The sequence below is a fragment of the Leptonotus elevatus genome, chromosome 3, assembly GCF_054856555.1.
Source record: "Leptonotus elevatus isolate MCC_2025b chromosome 3, RoL_Lele_1.0, whole genome shotgun sequence".
Lineage (NCBI taxonomy): Eukaryota > Metazoa > Chordata > Actinopteri > Syngnathiformes > Syngnathidae > Leptonotus > Leptonotus elevatus.
The window spans coordinates 26,367,466-26,382,715 of NC_141241.1; the positions used below are offsets into that span (position 1 = coordinate 26,367,466).

A 15,250-nucleotide genomic window follows, 5' to 3' on the forward strand; every position below is an offset into this window, starting at 1 on the left:
ATACAAAGAAAATGGCCATGTTTCCACCCGGTCTCGAGCCAGGGACCTTTCGCGTGTTAGGCGTACGTGATAACCACTACACTATGGAAACAGACGCTTAACTTCAACTTGTTCGCACTGCCGGAAATCAAACTAGCTGGCTGGCTTTTCCAGTTTTCGAGGACAGGTTCCCCTCTACACCCGACCAGGAGGTAACTGTTGTTAGAGTAGACAATATTAAGTATTGTACTCTTTGCGTGTTCAATTAACTGAATGGTGAGATTCTGTTGAAGAAGTTCCTTTGCAAAGGTATTAATTACCAGAAGCTTCTGATCACACAATAACAAGTCACCCAAACAGTGCTCTGTTCAAATGTGTGTCCTTCTCTCCAGCCCACATCATTATTTATTCACAAAGAGGGTTCATAGAAAGTCAGCCCACAACACACCTGGTTACAACTGAATGAATACAAGAGAATCCGTTCCCATGGGTATAAATCAGATTAGAAAAAATACAATAATAATAAGCCTGACTCCCTTCCGACACAGCAGAATCCCCGGCCCTCCCTTTAGATTACGAATGAATAGACAGACCCGTTGCTCTTTCTCATGAAAGTAACACAGATAAGAATATATGTCTATTCATACAGCCATACTGAGTTAACTAAATCTAAAACGGCTAAAATATAATTTAAAACTGAAAAACAATGTTAATAACTCATCACTGTATAGCCCTTCTGTCCTCGTTAGTATAGTGGATAGTATCTCCCCCTGTCACGGGGAAGACCGGGGTTCGATTCCCCGACGGGGAGATGGTGTTTGTGAAACCTATCTTTTGGATAAACAGTTTAAATTTCAAATACAAAGAAAATGGCCATGTTTCCACCCGGTCTCGAGCCAGGGACCTTTCGCGTGTTAGGCAAACGTGATAACCACTACACTATGGAAACAGACGCTTAACTTCAACTTGTTAGCACTGACGGAAATCAAACTAGCTGGTTGGCTTTTCCAGTTTTCGAGGACAGGTTCCCCTCTACACCCGACCAGTAGGTAACTATATAGCCCTTCTGTCCTCGTTAGTATAGTGGATAGTATCTCCCCCTGTCACGGGGAAGACCGGGGTTCGATTCCCCGACGGGGAGATGGTGTTTGTGAAAGCTATCTTTTGGATGATCAGTTTTCATTGCAAATACAAAGAAAATGGCCATGTTTCCACCCGGTCTCGAACCGGGGACCTTTCGCGTGTTAGGCGAACGTGATAACCACTACACTATGGAAACAGACGCTTAACTTTTACTTGTTCGCACTGCCGGAAATATAACTAGCTGGCTGGCTTTTCCAGTTTCCGAGGACAGGTTCCCCTCTACACCCGACCAGGAGGTAGTTGTATAGCCCTTCTGTCCTCGTTAGTATAGTGGATAGTATCTCCCTCTGTCACGGGGAAGACCGGGGTTCGATTCCCCAACGGGGTGATGGTGTTTGTGAAAGCTATCTTTTGGATGATCAGTTTAAATTGCAAATACAAAGAAAATGGCCATGTTTCCACCCGGTCTCGAGCCGTGGACCGTTCGCGTGTTAGGCAAACGTGATAACCACTATACTATGCAAACAGACGCTTAACTTCAACTTGTTAGCACTGACGGAAATCAAACTAGCTGGTTGGCTTTTCCAGTTTTCGAGGATAGGTTCCCCTCTACACTCGACCAGGATGTAGTTGTACAGCCATTCTGTCCTCGTTAGTATAGTGGATAGTATCTCCCCCTGTCACGGGGAAGACCGGGGTTCGATTCCCCGACGGGGAGTTGGTGTTTGTGAAACCTATCTTTTGGATAAACAGTTTAAATTGCAAATACAAAGAAAATGGCCATGTTTCCACCCGGTCTCGAGCCGGGGACCGTTCGCGTGTTAGGCAAACGTGATAACCACTACACCATGGAAACAGACGCTTAACTTCAACTTGTTAGCACTGACGGAAATCAAACTAGCTGGTTGGCTTTTCCAGTTTTCGAGGATAGGTTCCCCTCTACACCCGACCAGGAGGTAGTTGTTTTGCCTTTCTGTCCTCGTTAGTATAGTGGATAGTATTTCCCCCTGTCACGGGGAAGACTGGGGTTCGATTCCCCGACGAGGAGATGGTGTTTGTGAAAGCTATCTTTTGGATGATCAGTTTTCATTGCAAATACAAAGAAAATGGCCATGTTTCCACCCGGTCTCGAACCGGGGACCTTTCGCGTGTTAGGCGAACGTGATAACCACTACACTATGGAAACAGACGCTTAACTTTTACCTGTTCGCACTGCCGGAATTATAACTAGCTGGCTGGCTTTTCCAGTTTCCGAGGACAGGTTCCCCTCTACACCAGACCAGGAGGTAGTTGTATAGCCCTTCTGTCCTCGTTAGTATAGTGGATAGTATCTCCCCCTGTCACGGGGAAGACCGGGGTTCGATTCCCCAACGGGGTGATGGTGTTTGTGAAAGCTATCTTTTGGATGATCAGTTTAAATTGCAAATACAAAGAAAATGGCCATGTTTCCACCCGGTCTCGAGCCTGGGACCGTTCGCGTGTTAGGCAAACGTGATAACCACTACACTATGCAAACAGACGCTTAACTTCAACTTGTTAGCACTGACGGAAATCAAACTAGCTGGTTGGCTTTTCCAGTTTTCGAGGATAGGTTCCCCTCTACACCCGACCAGGAGGTAGTTGTATAGCCATTCTGTCCTCGTTAGTATAGTGGATAGTATTTCCCCCTGTCACGGGGAAGACTGGGGTTCGATTCCCTGACGAGGAGATGGTGTTTGTGAAAGCTATCTTTTGGATGATCAGTTTTCATTGCAAATACAAAGAAAATGGCCATGTTTCCACCCGGTCTCGAGCCTGGGACCTTTCGCGTGTTAGGCGAACGTGACAACCACTACACTATGGAAACAGACGCTTAACTTTAACTTGTTCGCACTGCCGGTAATATAACTAGCTGGCTGGCTTTTCCAGTTTTCGAGGACAGGTTCCCCTCTACACCAGACCAGGAGGTAGTTGTATAGCCCTTCTGTCCTCGTTAGTATAGTGGATAGTATCTCCCCCTGTCACGGCGAAGACCGGGGTTCAATTCCCCAACGGGGTGATGGTGTTTGTGAAAGCTATCTTTTGGATGATCAGTTTTCATTGCAAATACAAAGAAAATGGCCATGTTTCCACCCGGTCTCGAGCCGGGGACCTTTCGCGTGTTAGGCGAACGTGATAACCACTACGCTATGGAAACAGACGCTTAACTTCAACTTGTTAGCACTGACGGAAATCAAACTAGCTGGTTGGCTTTTCCAGTTTTCGAGGACAGGTTCCCCTCTACACCAGACCAGGAGGTAGTTGTATAGCCCTTCTGTCCTCGTTAGTATAGTGAATAGTAACTCCCCCTGTCACGGGGAAGACCGGGGTTCGATTCCCCGACGGGGAGATGGTGTTTGTGAAACCTATCTTTTGGATAAACAGTTTAAATTGCAAATACAAAGAAAATGGCCATGTTTCCACCCGGTCTCGAGCCGGGGAACTTTCGCGTGTTAAGCAAACGTGATAACCACTACACTATGCAAACAGACGCTTAACTTCAACTTGTTAGCAATGCCGGAAATCAAACTAGCTGGTTGGCTTTTCCAGTTTTCGAGGATAGGTTCCCCTCTACACCCGACCAGGAGGTAGTTGTATAGCCCTTCTGTCCTCGTTAGTATAGTGGATAGTATCTCCCCCTGTCACGGGGAAGACCGGGGTTCGATTCCCCGACGGGGAGATGGTGTTTGTGAAACCTATCTTTTGGATAAACAGTTTAAATTGCAAATACAAAGAAAATGGCCATATTTCCACCCGGTTTAAAGCCGGGGACCGTTCGCGTGAGAGGCAAACGTGATAAACACTACACTATGGAAACAGACGCTTAACTTCAACTTGTTCGCACTGCTGGAAATCAAACTAGCTGGCTGGCTTTTCCAGTTTTCGAAGACAGGTTCCCCTCTACACCAGACCAGGAGGTACTGGTATAGCCCTTCTGTCCTCGTTAGTATAGTGGATAGTATCTCCCCCTGTCACGGGGAAGACCGGGGTTCGATTCCCCGACGGGGAGATGGTGTTTGTGAAAGCTATCTTTTGGATGATCAGTTTTCTTTGCAAATACAAAGAAAATGGCCATGTTTCCACCCGGTCTCGAGCCAGGGACCTTTCGCGTGTTAGGCGTACGTGATAACCACTACACTATGGAAACAGACGCTTAACTTCAACTTGTTCGCACTGCCGGAAATCAAACTAGCTGGCTGGCTTTTCCAGTTTTCGAGGACAGGTTCCCCTCTACACCCGACCAGGAGGTAACTGTTGTTAGAGTAGACAATATTAAGTATTGTACTCTTTGCGTGTTCAATTAACTGAATGGTGAGATTCTGTTGAAGAAGTTCCTTTGCAAAGGTATTAATTACCAGAAGCTTCTGATCACACAATAACAAGTCACCCAAACAGTGCTCTGTTCAAATGTGTGTCCTTCTCTCCAGCCCACATCATTATTTATTCACAAAGAGGGTTCATAGAAAGTCAGCCCACAACACACCTGGTTACAACTGAATGAATACAAGAGAATCCGTTCCCATGGGTATAAATCAGATTAGAAAAAATACAATAATAATAAGCCTGACTCCCTTCCGACACAGCAGAATCCCCGGCCCTCCCTTTAGATTACGAATGAATAGACAGACCCGTTGCTCTTTCTCATGAAAGTAACACAGATAAGAATATATGTCTATTCATACAGCCATACTGAGTTAACTAAATCTAAAACGGCTAAAATATAATTTAAAACTGAAAAACAATGTTAATAACTCATCACTGTATAGCCCTTCTGTCCTCGTTAGTATAGTGGATAGTATCTCCCCCTGTCACGGTGAAGACCGGGGTTCGATTCCCCGACGGGGAGATGGTGTTTGTGAAACCTCTCTTTTGGATAAACAGTTTAAATTGCAAATACAAAGAAAATGGCCATGTTTCCACCCGGTCTCGAGCCGGGGACCGTTCGCGTGTTAGGCAAACGTGATAACCACTACACTATGGAAACAGACGCTTAACTTCAACTTGTTAGCACTGACGGAAATCAAACTAGCTGGTTGGCTTTTCCAGTTTTCGAGGACAGGTTCCCCTCTACACCAGACACGAAGGTAGTTGTATAGCCCTTCTGTCCTCGTTAGTATAGTGGGTAGTATCTCCCCCTGTCACGGGGAAGACCGGGGTTTGATTCCCCTACGGGGAGATGGTGTTTGTGAAACCTATCTTCTGGATGATCAGTTTTCATTGCAAATACAAAGAAAATGGCCATGTTTCCACCCGGTCTCGAGCCGGGGACCTTTCGCGTGTTAGGCGAACGTGATAACCACTACACTATGGAAACAGACGCTTAACTTCAACTTGTTCGCACTGCCGGAAATCAAACTAGCTGGCTGGCTTTTCCAGTTTTCGAGGACAGGTTCCCCTCTACACCCGACCAGGAGGTAACTGTATAGCCCTTCTGTCCTCGTTAGTATAGTGGATAGTATCTCCCCCTGTCACGGGGAAGACCGGGGTTCGATTCCCCGACGGGGAGATGGTGTTTGTGAAACCTATCTTTTGGATGATCAGTTTTCATTGCAAATACAAAGAAAATGGCCATGTTTCCACCCGGTCTCGAGCCGGGGACCTTTCACGTGTTAGGCGAACGTGATAACCACTACACTATGGAAACAGACGCTTAAATTCAACTTGATCGCACTGCCGGAAATCAAACTAGCTGGCTGGCTTTTCCAGTTTTCGAGGATAGGTTCCCCTCTACACCCGACCAGGAGGTAGTTGTTTTGCCTTTCTGTCCTCGTTAGTATAGTGGATAGTATCTCCCCCTGTCACGGGGAAGACCGGGGTTCGATTCCCCGACGGGGAGATGGTGTTTGTGAAACCTTTCTTTTGGATAAACAGTTTAAATTGCAAATACAAAGAAAATGGCCATGTTTCCACCCGGTCTCGAGCCGGGGACCGTTCGCGTGTTAGGCAAACGTGATAACCACTACACTATGGAAACAGACGCTTTACTTCAACTTGTTAGCACTGACGGAAATCAAACTAGCTGGTTGGCTTTTCCAGTTTTCGAGGATAGGTTCCCCTCTACACCCGACCAGGAGGTAACTGTATAGCCGTTCTGTCCTCGTTAGTATAGTGGATAGTATCTCCCCCTGTCACGGGGAAGACCGGGGTTCGATTCCCCGACGGGGAGATGGTGTTTGTGAAAGCTATCTTCTGGATGATCAGTTTTCATTGCAAATACAAAGAAAATGGCCATGTTTCCACCCGGTCTCGAGCCGGGGACCTTTCGCGTGTTAGGCGAACGTGATAACCACTACACTATGGAAACAGACGCTTAACTTCAACTTGTTCGCACTGCCGGAAATCAAACTAGCTGGCTGGCTTTTCCAGTTTTCGAGGACAGGTTCCCCTCTACACCCGACCAGGAGGTAACTGTATAGCCCTTCTGTCCTCGTTAGTATAGTGGATAGTATCTCCCCCTGTCACGGGGAAGACCGGGGTTCGATTCCCCGACGGGGAGATGGTGTTTGTGAAACCTATCTTTTGGATGATCAGTTTTCATTGCAAATACAAAGAAAATGGCCATGTTTCCACCCGGTCTCGAGCCGGGGACCTTTCGCGTGTTAGGCGAACGTGATAACCACTACACTATGGAAACAGACGCTTAAATTCAACCTGATCGCACTGCCGGAAATCAAACTAGCTGGCTAGCTTTTCCAGTTTTCGAGGACAGGTTCCCCTCTACACCCGACCAGGAGGTAGTTGTTTTGCCTTTCTGTCCTCGTTAGTATAGTGGATAGTATCTCCCCCTGTCACGGGGAAGACCGGGGTTCGATTCCCCGACGGGGAGATGGTGTTTGTGAAAGCTATCTTCTGGATGATCAGTTTTCATTGCAAATACAAAGAAAATGGCCATGTTTCCACCCGGTCTCGAGCCGGGGACCTTTCGCGTGTTAGGCGAACGTGATAACCACTACACTATGGAAACAGACGCTTAACTTAAACTTGTTCGCACTGCCGGAAATCAAACTAGCTGGCTGGCTTTTCCAGTTTTCGAGGACAGGTTCCCCTCTACACCCGACCAGGAGGTAACTGTATAGCCCTTCTGTCCTCGTTAGTATAGTGGATAGTATCTCCCCCTGTCACGGGGAAGACCGGGGTTCGATTTCCCGACGGGGAGATGGTGTTTGTGAAACCTATCTTTTGGATAAACAGTTTAAATTTCAAATACAAAGAAAATGGCCATGTTTCCACCCGGTCTCGAGCCGGGGACCGTTCGCGTGTTAGGCAAACGTGATAACCACTACACTATGGAAACAGACGCTTAACTTCAACTTGTTAGCACTGACGGAAATCAAACTAGCTGGTTGGCTTTTCCAGTTTTCGAGGACAGGTTCCCCTCTACACCAGACCAGGAGGTAGTTGTATAGCCCTTCTGTCCTCGTTAGTATAGTGGATAGTATCTCCCCCTGTCACGGGGAAGACCGGGGTTCGATTCCCCGACGGGGAGATGGTGTTTGTGAAACCTATCTTTTGGATAAATAGTTTAAATTGCAAATACAAAGAAAATGGCCATGTTTCCACCCGGTCTCGAGCCGGGGACCGTTCGCGTGTTAGGCAAACGTGATAACCACTACAACATGGAAACAGACGCTGAACTTCAACTTGTTAGCACTGACGGAAATCAAACTAGCTGGTTGGCTTTTCCAGTTTTCGAGGATAGGTTCCCCTCTACACCCGACCAGGGGGTAGTTGTTTTGCCTTTCTGTCCTCGTTAGTATAGTGGATAGTATTTCCCCCTGTCACGGGGAAGACTGGGGTTCGATTCCCCGACGAGGAGATGGTGTTTGTGAAAGCTATCTTTTGGATGATCAGTTTTCATTGCAAATACAAAGAAAATGGCCATGTTTCCACCCGGTCTCTAACCGGGGACCTTTCGCGTGTTAGGCGAACGTGATAACCACTACACTATGGAAACAGACGCTTAACTTTTACCTGTTCGCACTGCCGGAATTATAACTAGCTGGCTGGCTTTTCCAGTTTCCGAGGACAGGTTCCCCTCTACACCAGACCAGGAGGTAGTTGTATAGCCCTTCTGTCCTCGTTAGTATAGTGGATAGTATCTCCCCCTGTCACGGGGAAGACCGGGGTTCGATTCCCCGACGGGGAGATGGTGTTTGTGAAAGCTATCTTTTGGATGATCAGTTTTCATTGCAAATACAAAGAAAATGGCCATGTTTCCACCCGGTCTCGAGCCAGGGACCTTTCGCGTGTTAGGCGTACGTGATAACCACTACACTATGGAAACAGACGCTTAACTTCAACTTGTTCGCACTGCCGGAAATCAAACTAGCTGGCTGGCTTTTCCAGTTTTCGAGGACAGGTTCCCCTCTACACCCGACCAGGAGGTAACTGTTGTTAGAGTAGACAATATTAAGTATTGTACTCTTTGCGTGTTCAATTAACTGAATGGTGAGATTCTGTTGAAGAAGTTCCTTTGCAAAGGTATTAATTACCAGAAGCTTCTGATCACACAATAACAAGTCACCCAAACAGTGCTCTGTTCAAATGTGTGTCCTTCTCTCCAGCCCACATCATTATTTATTCACAAAGAGGGTTCATAGAAAGTCAGCCCACAACACACCTGGTTACAACTGAATGAATACAAGAGAATCCGTTCCCATGGGTATAAATCAGATTAGAAAAAATACAATAATAATAAGCCTGACTCCCTTCCGACACAGCAGAATCCCCGGCCCTCCCTTTAGATTACGAATTAATAGACAGACCCGTTGCTCTTTCTCATGAAAGTAACACAGATAAGAATATATGTCTATTCATACAGCCATACTGAGTTAACTAAATCTAAAACGGCTAAAATATAATTTAAAACTGAAAAACAATGTTAATAACTCATCGCTGTATAGCCCTTCTGTACTCGTTAGTATAGTGGATAGTATCTCCCCCTGTCACGGTGAAGACCGGAGTTCGATTCCCCGACGGGGATATGGTGTTTGTGAAACCTATCTTTTGGAGAAACAGTTTAAATTTCAAATACAAAGAAAATGGCCATGTTTCCACCCGGTTTAAAGCCGGGGACCGTTCGCGTGTTAGGCGAACGTGATAACCACTACACTATGGAAACAGACGCTTAACTTCAACTTGTTAGCACTGACGGAAATCAAACTAGCTGGTTGGCTTTTCCAGTTTTCGAGGATAGGTTCCCCTCTACACCCAACCAGGAGGTAGTTGTATAGCCGTTCTGTCCTCGTTAGTATAGAGGATAGTATTTCCCCCTGTCACGGGGAAGACCGGGGTTCAATTCTCCAACGGGGTGATGGTGTTTGTGAAAGCTATCTTTTGGATGATCAGTTTTCATTGCAAATACAAAGAAAATGGCCATGTTTCCACCCGGTCTCGAGCCGGGGACCTTTCGCGTGTTAGGCGAACGTGATAACCACTACACTATGGAAACAGACGCTTAACTTCAACTTGTTTGCACTGCCGGAAATCAAACTAGCTGGCTGGCTTTTCCAGTTTTCGAGGACAGGTTCCCCTCTACACCCGACCAGGAGGTAACTGTATAGCCCTTCTGTCCTCGTTAGTATAGTGGATAGTATCTCCCCCTGTCACGGGGAAGACCGGGGTTCGATTCCCCGACGGGGAGATGGTGTTTGTGAAACCTATCTTTTGGATAAACAGTTTAAATTTCAAATACAAAGAAAATGGCCATGTTTCCACCCGGTCTCGAGCCGGGGACCTTTCACGTGTTAGGCAAACGTGATAACCACTACACTATGGAAACAGACGCTTAACTTCAACTTGTTAGCACTGACGGAAATCAAACTAGCTGGTTGGCTTTTCCAGTTTTCGAGGACAGGTTCCCCTCTACACCAGACCAGGAGGTAGTTGTATAGCCCTTCTGTCCTCGTTAGTATAGTGGATAGTATCTCCCCCTGTCACGGGGAAGACCGGGGTTCGATTCCCCTACAGGGAGATGGTGTTTGTGAAACCTATCTTTTGGATAAACAGTTTAAATTGCAAATACAAAGAAAATGGCCATGTTTCCACCCGGTCTCGAGCCGGGGACCGTTCGCGTGTTAGGCAAACGTGATAACCACTACACTATGGAAACAGACGCTTTACTTCAACTTGTTAGCACTGATGGAAATCAAACTAGCTGGTTGGCTTTTCCAGTTTTCGAGGATAGGTTCCCCTCTACACCCGACCAGGAGGTAGTTGTATAGCCGTTCAGTCCTCGTTAGTATAGTGGATAGTATTTCCCCCTGTCACGGGGAAGACTGGGGTTCGATTCCCCGACGGGGAGATGGTGTTTGTGAAAGCTATCTTTTGGATGATCAGTTTTCATTGCAAATACAAAGAAAATGGCCATGTTTCCACCCGGTCTCGAATCGCGGACCTTTCGCGTGTTAGGCGAACGTGATAACCACTACACTATGGAAACAGACGCTTAACTTTTACTTGTTCGCACTGCCGGAAATATAACTAGCTGGCTGGCTTTTCCAGTTTCCGAGGACAGGTTCCCCTCTACACCAGACCAGGAGGTAGTTGTATAGCCCTTCTGTCCTCGTTAGTATAGTGGATAGTATCTCCCCCTGTCACGGGGAAGACCGGGGTTCGATTCCCCGACGGGGAGATGGTGTTTGTGAAACCTATCTTTTGGATAAACAGTTTAAATTGCAAATACAAAGAAAATGGCCATGTTTCCACCCGGTCTCGAGCCGGGGACCGTTCGCGTGTTAGGCAAACGTGATAACCACTACACTATGGAAACAGACGCTTAACTTCAACTTGTTAGCACTGACGGAAATCAAACTAGCTGGTTGGCTTTTCCAGTTTTCGAGGATAGGTTCCCCTCTACACCCGACCAGTAGGTAGTTGTTTTGCCTTTCTGTCCTCGTTAGTATAGTGGATAGTATCTCCCCCTGTCACGGGGAAGACCGGGGTTCGATTCCCCGACGGGGAGATGGTGTTTGTGAAAGCTATCTTCTGGATGATCAGTTTTCATTGCAAATACAAAGAAAATTGCCATGTTTCCACCCGGTCTCGAGCCGGGGAACTTTCGCGTGTTAGTCGAACGTGATAACCACTACACTATGGAAACAGACGCTTAACTTCAACTTGTTAGCACTGACGGAAATCAAACTAGCTGGTTGGCTTTTCCAGTTTTCGAGGATAGGTTCCCCTCTACACCCAACCAGGAGGTAGTTGTATAGCCGTTCTGTCCTCGTTAGTATAGAGGATAGTATTTCCCCCTGTCACGGGGAAGACCGGGGTTAAATTCCCCAACGGGGTGATGGTGTTTGTGAAAGCTATCTTTTGGATGATCAGTTTTCATTGCAAATACAAAGAAAATTGCCATGATTCCACCCGGTCTCGAGCCGGGGACCTTTCGCGTGTTAGGCGAACGTGATAACCACTACACTATGGAAACAGACGCTTAACTTCAACTTGTTCGCACTGCCGGAAATCAAACTAGCTGGCTGGCTTTTCCAGTTTTCGAGGACAGGTTCCCCTCTACACCCGACCAGGAGGTAACTGTATAGCCCTTCTGTCCTCGTTAGTATAGTGGATAGTATCTCCCCCTGTCACGGGGAAGACCGGGGTTCGATTCCCCGACGGGGAGATGGTGTTTGTGAAACCTATCTTTTGGATAAACAGTTTAAATTGCAAATACAAAGAAAATGGCCATGTTTCCACCCGGTCTCGAGCCGGGGACCGTTCGCGTGTTAGGCAAACGTGATAACCACTACACTATGGAAACTGTTGGAAATCATTTCCTTGATTTCTGCGTGTTCAAATAAATTCAAAGTTGAAATCTGTGAACAAGTTTGCCAGCTTTATTTCAGATTCTGAAAGTCACCTGTAGTTACTGCTCAATCATCGCAGCTCACCCACAGATGTGTTCTTTTCAAAGTTCATGCATGCATAGATACAGATATGGTTCCCTCCCCCTCATTGACCATTTGGCCCCTTCTCAGCATGTGATATTTCCTGTCACCCCAATTCTACACACCCCCTCTCTTATCTCTTCCTCCGGGATGTGGGCCACTTGGCCCCCCTTCTCCCTCTACCAGGCCCCCCATAAAACTCCACACAGAGCACAGCCCCCCCTTTGATCTTGTCCTGTCAGCAGAGTGAGATACAATCTGGCCAACTCCTATTGAGTTCTTTCAGTCCTTACCAAATATTGAGGTAAACAATTGGCTTCCTAGATAAACTATTGACCTCGGGAGAGCTGGCTCCAGAGATTCCCGCATACCTGCTGTGTGGATTCCGACACCTCACTTCCTTAGGGGGAAAACAGACCACATTCTACCACAGTTGTATTTATCTAACTAAAATCAAAAACACTTTGAAGAATATATATGTAAAACAGAAAAACAATGTTAATAATTCTATCATTCCCTCATTTGAACTATTCTATAGTTCAACACATTAGATATTGTTTTTAAAGGAAAATGCCAGCGGCATCCTCATCCCCCTCATTCGAAGCAACAGGAGACATCCATTGATTAGCAACAGCTACCATCATATGAGACGACTTATTTTGTACATCCTGTTTCTCAATCGCAGTGGTAAAAAGTCTTTGGCAAATTGAACGAATACATGGAATAAAACAACATCCGCAAATCGTTAATAGTGCCGTGAAAACAGCCGCAGATATCAAAATTGAGGAAATCAAAGCTTTATAACGGCCAAACACATTCATCCACTTATCCCATACAGAAGTATCTACACCTGATTGCTCTTTCATTTTCTTATTGAGTGTTCGCAGCCCTTCAATTGCAATTGTCAGACTTCCATCTGGAGCAGTATTGTTAGGAATAAAAGTGCAACACTGATCTCCAAACATTGAGCAAACTCCGCCCTTTTCTGCCAGCAACATATCTAGTGCAATTCGATTTTGGAATGTCATCAAAGATGTGGCGGCTAACTGGCCGCGTACAGCCTCAAAGCCAGACTGAGTCCAATTTCCTAGCCTTTGTACATTATAATGTATATAATTAATTCTATCTACATTTTTGTTTATGGTGCACCACCAGCAAATTACAGATTCAAATCCTGAGAGTACTTGATCAGTTAATTTGTATTCATCTGGCACACCTCTTGGTACTCCAATTGCATCAATGTAGGTGGGAACATTCTGCTCTTGCCAAGAATGTCTTTTGGTCCTCTGAAAAGAAGGAGGTTTTGGTTCCCAATTATCAATCATTTGTAACAGGTTATCAATAGAGATGGGGTAGATTTGTACTGGCATGAGAAGGGTTATGAGGGCACAATATCCTTTTGTATTTAAAGGCAACTTATCAAATATTCTGTTGTCACCGCACCACCAGTATATGTCCGCTCTGGATTTCGGTTGGAACTTCTGTCCCACATCTACTATCGACACGCACTGAGTAATGTGATTTAATTTTCCCAATTGTTCTCCAGTGCCTGTCATTTTAATACATGTAAAATTACCATTTGCAACTGTGTTTGAAAATACTGGTTTAGTTTTCTGCCAATCGACGAGGGGATACACCTTATCCCATTTCGAGCATTTGACATTGGGGACAGCCTTATTCATTAGTTCCAATATACAGTGATCATCTATTTTAGCCGGAATGATTCTCAATAGAGGACGCGGACCTACACATACCACACAGTTGTCTTTATCAGAGGCTCGAGCCGCTTCATTCGCCAATAATAGCCAATTGTTACTGCCCCCGGAAAATCCTTTTGTAACCCGAAACCTCTCAACTATTCCCTCAGTTGGTACGCTGACCGCCTTTACTCCGCTCTCCATTGTGTATTTAGTCATTTTTGGCTGTTCTAAATTACTCATTGTTTTATTTACGCATACTAAAATGGGGAAATATGGGTCATGTCCGGAGAACCAGGCCCACAACAAAAATCCAAAACAGGAGGCGTTATCAATTGTTGTGTTAGGCGACCGTAATTCCCCTTCTGGAAAAATAAAGTTCATATAGAGTCGCCCCCCCATATTACGCAATGTTATTCTTTTGCTAAAGAAGACTGCCTCCTCACTAGTTCCCGGACGCCAGTATCTTCCATCCTGTGTTGTTATCAGAGCATTCCAATCTCGTCGTACATGACCTGTCAAATACCACCAGTATCTTATCCAATCTTCCCCCTTAGTCTGTCTCCCCCTACCAAATCCCTTTAAGGATCTAATAGGAATTTTAACAGAAGTGTTTGTATTTGGAGCAACTGTCACAGCAATTGATTTCTCATAAGTCCAGAATGTGACCCAGGGATTATATGTAGATTTAATACTTCGCTTAATACGATACGTTGTAATTGCGTTCAAAGTTGTGTCAAAAGGCTGACAAAAGTACCAAGTCATCATGAGAAGAAAGGTCGCAGTACAGCAGAAGGATATGTTTTTCAGCTTTGAAGCCATCTCGTAATGAAGTTCTTTGAAGGTCTTTTTGAATGAAAAGAGTGTCGCAATAGTTCGTCTCTTCTTCAAGAATTTGGGGTAGACTACCCAAATTCTTCGATTTGCCACCTGGGATTATTCTGCCCAAAATGTGACTTCTTCTTGAAATGATTGCCCAAGAAAAGGCACTTGATCTTGATCTTCGTTCAATAAGATTGAATGATGTCCTCAAACGACAGCTCCTGAGCCGGAAACTGGATCATCAGTTGACGTGGCTCCTAGATTGGGACATCCGATGATTGCAGGTTGGATTGTTGAGCCAGCTGGTTTCCCTGCCGGCCTGGTGGATGACAGGTGGTACCAGGTGTCCCCCTTCCTATGCAAGCGCACTGCACAGGACGTTCTCTCGGTTACACGATGTGGGCCTGTCCACCTGGGGAAAGACCATTTTCGCTTAGTTACCTTCAACCACACATATTCACAATCATTTATTTCTAAAGGAGCAACTGGCCACTTTTTTGTTAGCTTAGAGAACGTAGACACTAATTGTTTTAGTACTGGAGGTTCTTCAATGTGTGTCTCTTCCAGCGGCACATTTGGAGCTGGAAATGGTCTGTTTTTGTGACCTTCAAATGGAGTCCAGCCTTTAGCTGAGTTTAATGACATTCGCACATTCATTAGTGCAATAGGAAGAGCTTGTAGCCAATTCAAATTTGATGAGGCCAGTGCTTTAGCTAATTTTTCTTTTATGTTTCTATTCATTCTCTCGACCTGTCCTTGAGA

The 15,250-nt window shown here is 45.6% G+C and overlaps 26 non-coding genes across 26 annotated transcripts; 15 read left to right on the top strand and 11 right to left on the bottom strand.

The window, feature by feature from the left end:
• Positions 1-855: 855 nt before the first annotated feature.
• trnav-aac (transfer RNA valine (anticodon AAC)) lies at positions 856-928 on the bottom strand. Its single transcript has one exon. It is a non-coding gene; the product is annotated as a tRNA-Val (tRNA).
• Positions 929-1,048: 120 nt separating this feature from the next.
• On the top strand, positions 1,049-1,120 carry trnad-guc (transfer RNA aspartic acid (anticodon GUC)). The gene has a single exon. It is a non-coding gene; the product is annotated as a tRNA-Asp (tRNA).
• Positions 1,121-1,185: 65 nt separating this feature from the next.
• trnav-aac (transfer RNA valine (anticodon AAC)) lies at positions 1,186-1,258 on the bottom strand. Its single transcript has one exon. It is a non-coding gene; the product is annotated as a tRNA-Val (tRNA).
• Positions 1,259-1,708: 450 nt separating this feature from the next.
• On the top strand, positions 1,709-1,780 carry trnad-guc (transfer RNA aspartic acid (anticodon GUC)). The gene has a single exon. It is a non-coding gene; the product is annotated as a tRNA-Asp (tRNA).
• Positions 1,781-2,175: 395 nt separating this feature from the next.
• trnav-aac (transfer RNA valine (anticodon AAC)) lies at positions 2,176-2,248 on the bottom strand. Its single transcript has one exon. It is a non-coding gene; the product is annotated as a tRNA-Val (tRNA).
• A 917-nt stretch (positions 2,249-3,165) lies between these two features.
• On the bottom strand, positions 3,166-3,238 carry trnav-aac (transfer RNA valine (anticodon AAC)). Its single transcript has one exon. It is a non-coding gene; the product is annotated as a tRNA-Val (tRNA).
• A 450-nt stretch (positions 3,239-3,688) lies between these two features.
• On the top strand, positions 3,689-3,760 carry trnad-guc (transfer RNA aspartic acid (anticodon GUC)). Its single transcript has one exon. It is a non-coding gene; the product is annotated as a tRNA-Asp (tRNA).
• A 258-nt stretch (positions 3,761-4,018) lies between these two features.
• trnad-guc (transfer RNA aspartic acid (anticodon GUC)) lies at positions 4,019-4,090 on the top strand. The gene has a single exon. It is a non-coding gene; the product is annotated as a tRNA-Asp (tRNA).
• Positions 4,091-5,322: 1,232 nt separating this feature from the next.
• Positions 5,323-5,395, bottom strand: trnav-aac (transfer RNA valine (anticodon AAC)). The gene has a single exon. It is a non-coding gene; the product is annotated as a tRNA-Val (tRNA).
• Positions 5,396-5,515: 120 nt separating this feature from the next.
• On the top strand, positions 5,516-5,587 carry trnad-guc (transfer RNA aspartic acid (anticodon GUC)). The gene has a single exon. It is a non-coding gene; the product is annotated as a tRNA-Asp (tRNA).
• A 65-nt stretch (positions 5,588-5,652) lies between these two features.
• Positions 5,653-5,725, bottom strand: trnav-aac (transfer RNA valine (anticodon AAC)). Its single transcript has one exon. It is a non-coding gene; the product is annotated as a tRNA-Val (tRNA).
• A 120-nt stretch (positions 5,726-5,845) lies between these two features.
• On the top strand, positions 5,846-5,917 carry trnad-guc (transfer RNA aspartic acid (anticodon GUC)). The gene has a single exon. It is a non-coding gene; the product is annotated as a tRNA-Asp (tRNA).
• A 258-nt stretch (positions 5,918-6,175) lies between these two features.
• trnad-guc (transfer RNA aspartic acid (anticodon GUC)) lies at positions 6,176-6,247 on the top strand. The gene has a single exon. It is a non-coding gene; the product is annotated as a tRNA-Asp (tRNA).
• A 65-nt stretch (positions 6,248-6,312) lies between these two features.
• trnav-aac (transfer RNA valine (anticodon AAC)) lies at positions 6,313-6,385 on the bottom strand. The gene has a single exon. It is a non-coding gene; the product is annotated as a tRNA-Val (tRNA).
• A 120-nt stretch (positions 6,386-6,505) lies between these two features.
• Positions 6,506-6,577, top strand: trnad-guc (transfer RNA aspartic acid (anticodon GUC)). Its single transcript has one exon. It is a non-coding gene; the product is annotated as a tRNA-Asp (tRNA).
• Positions 6,578-6,642: 65 nt separating this feature from the next.
• On the bottom strand, positions 6,643-6,715 carry trnav-aac (transfer RNA valine (anticodon AAC)). Its single transcript has one exon. It is a non-coding gene; the product is annotated as a tRNA-Val (tRNA).
• Positions 6,716-6,835: 120 nt separating this feature from the next.
• Positions 6,836-6,907, top strand: trnad-guc (transfer RNA aspartic acid (anticodon GUC)). Its single transcript has one exon. It is a non-coding gene; the product is annotated as a tRNA-Asp (tRNA).
• A 65-nt stretch (positions 6,908-6,972) lies between these two features.
• Positions 6,973-7,045, bottom strand: trnav-aac (transfer RNA valine (anticodon AAC)). The gene has a single exon. It is a non-coding gene; the product is annotated as a tRNA-Val (tRNA).
• Positions 7,046-7,495: 450 nt separating this feature from the next.
• trnad-guc (transfer RNA aspartic acid (anticodon GUC)) lies at positions 7,496-7,567 on the top strand. Its single transcript has one exon. It is a non-coding gene; the product is annotated as a tRNA-Asp (tRNA).
• A 395-nt stretch (positions 7,568-7,962) lies between these two features.
• trnav-aac (transfer RNA valine (anticodon AAC)) lies at positions 7,963-8,035 on the bottom strand. Its single transcript has one exon. It is a non-coding gene; the product is annotated as a tRNA-Val (tRNA).
• Positions 8,036-8,155: 120 nt separating this feature from the next.
• trnad-guc (transfer RNA aspartic acid (anticodon GUC)) lies at positions 8,156-8,227 on the top strand. Its single transcript has one exon. It is a non-coding gene; the product is annotated as a tRNA-Asp (tRNA).
• A 1,232-nt stretch (positions 8,228-9,459) lies between these two features.
• On the bottom strand, positions 9,460-9,532 carry trnav-aac (transfer RNA valine (anticodon AAC)). Its single transcript has one exon. It is a non-coding gene; the product is annotated as a tRNA-Val (tRNA).
• Positions 9,533-9,652: 120 nt separating this feature from the next.
• On the top strand, positions 9,653-9,724 carry trnad-guc (transfer RNA aspartic acid (anticodon GUC)). The gene has a single exon. It is a non-coding gene; the product is annotated as a tRNA-Asp (tRNA).
• A 918-nt stretch (positions 9,725-10,642) lies between these two features.
• Positions 10,643-10,714, top strand: trnad-guc (transfer RNA aspartic acid (anticodon GUC)). Its single transcript has one exon. It is a non-coding gene; the product is annotated as a tRNA-Asp (tRNA).
• Positions 10,715-10,972: 258 nt separating this feature from the next.
• trnad-guc (transfer RNA aspartic acid (anticodon GUC)) lies at positions 10,973-11,044 on the top strand. The gene has a single exon. It is a non-coding gene; the product is annotated as a tRNA-Asp (tRNA).
• A 588-nt stretch (positions 11,045-11,632) lies between these two features.
• Positions 11,633-11,704, top strand: trnad-guc (transfer RNA aspartic acid (anticodon GUC)). The gene has a single exon. It is a non-coding gene; the product is annotated as a tRNA-Asp (tRNA).
• Positions 11,705-15,250: the final 3,546 nt, after the last annotated feature.